The following is a 7,079-nucleotide window of genomic DNA, read 5'->3' as shown; positions in this document are numbered from 1 at the left end:
CTTGGACCTTGACCTTGTAATTGGGCCTTGTAGCATGCTCAATGGATCCTTAGCTTTATCTTTGGTTTTCTTGTTGTCCTCTCCATCAAGTCCATCTTTAAGCTTGGCCATGTCCATATCATTCCCTCCTTCTTTAGGATGATTCGTCCTCGAATCAAGTTCATCACCTACATCAAAAGGACTCAAATCAGCTACATTAAATGTACCACTCACATTATACTCACCTTTCAAATCAATCTTGTAGGCATTGTCATTGATCCTCTCAAGGACTTGAAATGGACCATCACCCCTCGGACTTAGTTTAGACTTTCTTTGATTTGGGACCCTTTCTTTGCGAAAATGCACCCAAACCCAATCTCCAGGTTGGAATACCATTGGAATTCGTCCTTTATTAACCCTCTCGGCCACTTTTGCATTTTGCTTCTCAATTCTCTCTTTAACTTGTTTGTGTAGCTTTTTAACCAAATCTGCCTTAGAAGAACCTTCAACACTAACAAGCTTGTTAAGAGGCAAATGAATCAAATCAATAGGAGTTAAAGGATTAAAACCATATACAATTTCAAATGGTGAAGTGTGTGTAGTGCTATGAACAGCTCTATTATATGCAAATTCAACATATGGCAACAAATCCTCCCAAGATTTTAAATTCCTAGAAATCAAAGCACGAAGCAATTGAATCAAAGTCCTATTCACAACTTCAGTTTGTCCATCTGTCTGTGGATGGCAAGTAGTAGAATAAAGCAATTTAGTTCCTAACTTACCCCATAGCACACGCCAAAAGTGACTTAGAAATTTAACATCTCTATCACTAACAATGGTCTTAGGTACTCCATGCAAACGCACAACTTCTCTAAGAAACAAATCAGCAATATGGACAGCATCATCACTTTTATGGCAAGGGATAAAGTGAGCCATTTTACTAAACCTATCCACAACAACAAATATACTATCTCTACCTTTCCTAGATCTCGGCAAACCAAGCACAAAGTCCATAGACAAATCTGTCCAAGGAACATCAGGAATAGGTAAAGGTGTATATAACCCATGGGGTTGCAGTTTGGACTTAGCTTTCAAACACACAATGCATTGACCACAAATTTTATGCACATCACGTTTCATGCATGGCCAATAAAAATGCTCAATCAGAATATCATAAGTCTTTTGCACCCCAAAATGACCCATTAAACCGCCCCCATGTGCTTCCCTAACCAATACAGCCCGCAAAGAATAATTAGGAATACAAAGGCGATTTTTCTTGAAAAGAAATCCCTCAAACACATAAAAATCAGCAGAAACAGCCCCATTAGCACAAGTTGTAAACATGCCGCTGAAATCATTATCACTCACATACAACTCTTTTATGAACTCGAAGCCCAGCAATTTAGAATCAAGAGTAGTAAGTAAAGCATACCTTCGAGATAGTGCATCAGCAACCACATTCTCCTTACCTTTCTTGTATTTGATCACATATGGGAATGTCTCAATGAACTCCATCCACTTAGCATGTCTTCGGTTCAGTTTGTCTTGCCCCTTGAGATGCTTCAAACTCTCATGATCCGTGTGGATGACAAATTCTTTGGGCCATAAATAGTGTTGCCATGTTTGCAAGGCCCAAACCAAAGCATAGAGTTCTTTGTCATAGGTTGGGTACCGAAGGGCTGCTCCATTTAGTTTTTCACTAAAATAGCATATAGGTCTGCCTTCTTGCATCAAAACAGCCCCAATCCCAATGCCACTAGCATCACACTCAATCTCAAAGGTTTTGTCAAAGTTAGGTAAAACCAACAAAGGAGCAGCACACAACTTATCTTTAAGCATATTAAAAGCATGTTCTTGTGCATCACCCCAAGTAAACCCAACATTTTTCTTGACAATTTCATTCAAAGGTGCAGCTATACTACTAAAGTCCTTAATGAACCTCCTATAGAAACTAGCCAAGCCATGAAAACTCCTAACTTGGCTAATGTTTTTAGGTGTTGGCCACTCCCTAATTGCTTTCACTTTCTCCACATCAACCTCGGAGCCCCTTTGAACTAATAACAAAACCAAGGAAATTAACTTTATCCATGCAAAAAGCACACTTTTTCAAATTGGCATACAATTTTTCTACCCTAAGAATGTCTAGAACCCTACGCACATGCATGACATGATCATCAATGGACTTGGAATAAACTAAGATATCATCAAAATACACAACCACAAATTTACCAAGACACTCACGCAAGACATGGTTCATCGACCTCATAAAAGTACTAGGTGCATTTGTAAGCCCAAACGGCATAACTAACCACTCATATAGACCATATTTAGTCTTAAAAGCCGTTTTCCACTCATCACCAGTTTTCATGCAAATTTGATAATAACCAGAACGCAAATCAATCTTAGTAAACAAACATGCACCATGCAACTCATCAAGCATATCATCTAACCTAGGAATGGGATGACGATACTTTACCGTTATTTTATTGATTGCACGGCAGTCCACACACATTCTCCATGTGCCATCCTTCTTTGGAACCAAAATCACTGGAACCGCACAAGGACTTAAGCTCTCACGCACATACCCCTTTGACATCAGTTCTTCCACTTGCCTTTGAAGCTCCTTTGTCTCCTCTGGATTACTTCTATAGGCTGGTCTATTTGGTATGGAAGCCCCGGGTATGAAGTCTATTTGATGTTCTATCCCTCTTTGAGGAGGTAATCCACTTGGCATTTCCTCGGGAAAGATTAGCAAACACACTCGGCAAGGAAAGATCAAGTTCAGTAGTGTTCAAATATACATCTTTATAAGTAACAACAAATAACATCCGACTTGAACGAAATGCATGCCTAACTTCACTTTCCCTAGCCAAAAAACTACCCTTTGCCTTTGTTTTCTCTTTAGGCTGAATCTCACCCTTTGGATTTTCATGTTCCTTTTTGTTATTTTCAGCCTCACGCCTCTCTCTTTCCAACTTACATTGGTCATCATACACTTCCTTAGGAGAAAGAGGTGTCAAAGTAACTTTTCTCCCATCCTTCACAAATGAGTACCTATTTAGAAAGCCATCATGGAAGGCCCTCGTATCAAATTCCCATGGCCTACCTAACAAGATATGGCCAGCATGCATTGGCACTACATCACATAGCGCCTCATCCGAATATCTACCAATTGTGAAAGGTACAACAACTTGCTTATTCACTTTGATCTCACCACAATTATTTAACCATAACAATTTATAAGGTCTAGGATGTGGAATTAGATTTAGACCCAATTTTTCAACCATTAAAGTGCTAGCAACATTTGTACAACTACCACCATCAATAATAACAAGACAAGTCTTACCTTGTACATGGCATCTTGTGTGGAAAATGTTGTCTCTTTGCTGCTCCAAGGTATCATCTTCCTTCATTTGAACACTTAGTGTGCGCCTAGCCACCAAGAGCTCACCTCCCATAGGACCCTCAATGCAATCATCGCTGCCGTCTTCCAATTGTGGTATCTCATCATCATTATCACTCTCTTCACTTGCTGTTTCAATCTCCCCATGGTCTCTAGCCACCATTGCCCGCTTGTTTGGACATTGTGAAGCAATATGGCCACGCCCCAAGCATTTGAAACACTTGATGTCTCTATTCTTTTCTTTGTTAATTTCGGGTTTAGATGTGTCTTTGTTGCCTGAAATGCTTTTCCCTTTCTTGTCATTGGGAATAACCTTATCATCACCTTTCTTACCTCCTTTCCAAGAATTAGACCAATGTGGCCTCCCACTCAAGTGCCCTTATATTCAAACCTTGCTGTCCCTCTAGGTTTTAGTTGCTTTTCCACCTTAATTGCAAGGTGAACTAACTCCTCAAGCTCCACATAATGTTGCAACTCTACCCTATCAGCAATCTCCTTATTAAGCCCACCAATGAATCGTGCCATGGTAGCTTCTCTATCCTCATCCAAATCAGCCCTAGTCATGAGCATTTCCATCTCCTTATAAAAATCCTCAACACTCCTTGTACCTTGCCTCAAAGATTGGAGTCTTTGATGTAACTCCCTATGGTAATGTCTGGGTACAAAACGCCTTCTCATGATAGTTTTGAGTGCAATCCAACTACCAATAGGCTCTTCCATGTTCCTCCTCCTACTAACCACCAACTGATCCCACCAAACTATAGCATAGTCACTAAATTGGGTAACCACCAATTTCACCTTTTTCTCCTCTGAAAAGTTATGGCAATCAAAGATAAGGTCAACTCGCTTTTCCCACTCCAAATATGCCTCCGGATCAGTTTTTCCCAAGAAGGTAGGAATACTAAGTTTGATACTACCTAAGTTCCTATCAACATCATCAAAGTTATCCTCATTCACCCCAATTGGCTGCCCATGATTACCTTGCACATTCCCCCCTTCATCAAGCCTATTTCCCAGACCTCGGGCAAGTGCATTAATTTGGTCCATAATGGCTTGTTGATTGGTTGCCATTTCCCTTCGTTGGGCTGCCATGTCAAGTTGCAACCTCTCCATTTGCTCATTCATATTTCTTATGCTTCGTTGCACCCTCTCATTTTCATGCATTTGTGCTGTGGGTATGCCGGTAGTTGGCACATTATTACCTCCACTAGAACCACTAGACATGCTGCAATAAGAGTTAGTATGCAATAAAGAAAAAAAAAATCGAAGGAAATTAAGGACCTCACCAACACTCCCTCACGTGTTTACTCTCAATTAATGGGGATGGTCACTCGTGTTTCGCACAATCAAGAATGATCACACAAGGCTGAAAACTCACACCACTCAGCTTGTTTTCAAGGATTCTTATGTGAATGCTTGTAATGCACCAAGAATTATGATCTAAAAAGCTTAGTTGAGGCAAAACGCAAAAGTCAAGAAAATTAAACAATTAGTCACGCTTTCAATAAAATTAGGACTACAAACAAGCGAAAACTTCAAACGGATGCAAATGACATATGAAGAAACAATCTAGATGTAAGAAACAAGAAAGATGCAGTTCAGCTTGAAATAGGAAAAGAAGGAACGGATTTAGGAAGCAAAAATCACAAAGAAGGTTGATCAAGAAAGAAGGTTACCTCTTTATGCTTTAAATGTGTCAAATCTGCCCAAACTCAAAAGACACACAAAGAGGAGAATAAATGAAGGACAAAAACGAATTTAGAGCTGAATAAATTCAAATAAGATGGTATGTATAGGGCTCAGGTCATTGGAATTTAATGTCCCTTTGAATCTTCCCAAACAGCCACCAAATCTTTATTTATGTAGGATTGTGAAAATCTCCCTAAACCTTTTAACAACCCTAATATCTATGTAATCACCCCAAAAACAATGATTTCAATACCAAATACGTTTTTTCCACTAACAAAGACAATCAAACCAATCAGACCTATTCCTTTTTTTGTTTTTTTTTTTGCTAATTCGGATCTGATATTTTTCTTTTCTTGTTTCGTTTTTTTTTTTTTTTTGAATCAGAATCAAAAACTACAAGAATCAAGAACTAAACAATGTAGATCTCAAGAATACCAAGAATACTTCAAGAACAATATCAAGAACTCAAGGAAAACAAACAATAACTTAAAGAGAAGGGATAAATAACCTGATTTAAGAGCCAAAGCTCTGATACCAAATGTTAAGAACCTCCAAGGATTAGAACCACGAACCCTAATGATTATGAACCCGTGAATTACTATCTTAGAAACCCAAGAACAAATTGAGTTTCAAAACCCAAGAACCGCTTAAATCAGATTGCAAGGTATGGTTGATCAAGATCAGAACCTAAAGAAAACTAAGTTCTTTAAACCCTAACCCTTAACACGCCACAAGGATAGATCAATTCCTTGATAAGTAGTTTATGCATTCAACAAGAATTCAAGAATTCAAGCAAATATGCAAAGGAAACAACTACTATAATTTTATCAAAATTCCAATTTTTAAAACACAACTTAAGGGGCGTTTTTATAGCCACCTAACATAATAAACCCTAGTAAAACTATTAACCCTAGCTGCCACATAAGAAAAATAGGCAATAACATTGTTCTGAACTTAAAGAAGAGATTTCAGCCCAAATATTAGCCCACATTAGTCTTCATGTATTTGGACTTGCAAAACATTAAATAAAGCCCATTCAGATGTGTCTTTACTTGGGCCTATCCTAGCATGACCGATTGGGCTTCCTTGACTAGCCCAATCTTGCATATAGCCAATTAAGGCTTCTTGTAGCTTCTTGGACCTTGACCTTGTAATTGGGCCTTGTAGCATGCTCAATGGATCCTTAGCTTTATCTTTGGTTTTCTTGTTGTCCTCTCCATCAAGTCCATCTTTAAGCTTGGCCATGTCCATATCATTCTTCATCTATTTATAACTAAAGGGCTTAGTAGTTCTATTGCTAAGTTTGTTAGTTCCATAATCAATTGCAAACTTTCAAGTTAGATCTTGGGACGACAAATTCGAACTTATTGGTAAGGGTGCTTCCTCTTAAATAGGGAGAGCGTTTATCAGTTTGATTTTCTCACCATTACTTATCTTGGTGTTTGAACGTATCCGGTTCGAGTTCGTATCACGCTTATAATTTGTTTTATTGATTCACGAGTGTTCTATTGAACTTCAGAATTAATAAATGTTAAGAGGTTGTGAAAAACTTGTTCTTGTGATTACTAGAACAATTTGATTTAATTTCTATAAGGAATTCAATTCTTTGTGAGTGAAACACGTGAGGGAGTGATCTTTTCTTGTTTTGCCTTTAACTATAAGAAGCCTCTAGAGTATAACACTTGATCACGTCCTTTTTTTTTTGTTTTCTTTCTTAGTCTTTTGGTTTAACCATGTCATCTGAACCATCATTGACTTTGGAAAATTTAGCTTATACATTGAGAGATGTAGTAGAACATATGACAAAACAATTTCAAAAACAAGATGACAAATTAACTAGGTTATCGAATGATATGCCTAAAACGTCTAAAGGGGATGGTTCTGATAATGACCAAGAAAGTGAGTCTAAAGGGTCTAGACATAATCTCCAACCCAAAATTGACACTAATTTGGGTAGCATTAAGATGAAAATACCATCTTTTCATGGTAAGAGTGACCCTGAAGTTTA

The 7,079-nt window shown here is 38.2% G+C and overlaps 1 pseudogene; it reads right to left on the bottom strand.

Moving 5' to 3' along the window:
* Positions 1–330: 330 nt before the first annotated feature.
* LOC125369409 lies at positions 331–4,593 on the bottom strand (annotated as a pseudogene).
* Positions 4,594–7,079: the final 2,486 nt, after the last annotated feature.

The sequence above is a fragment of the Ricinus communis genome, chromosome 1 (assembly GCF_019578655.1).
Source record: "Ricinus communis isolate WT05 ecotype wild-type chromosome 1, ASM1957865v1, whole genome shotgun sequence".
Lineage (NCBI taxonomy): Eukaryota > Viridiplantae > Streptophyta > Magnoliopsida > Malpighiales > Euphorbiaceae > Ricinus > Ricinus communis.
Note: the sequence above shows the minus strand (reverse complement) of the source record. Positions and strands in the feature narration are given on the sequence as shown.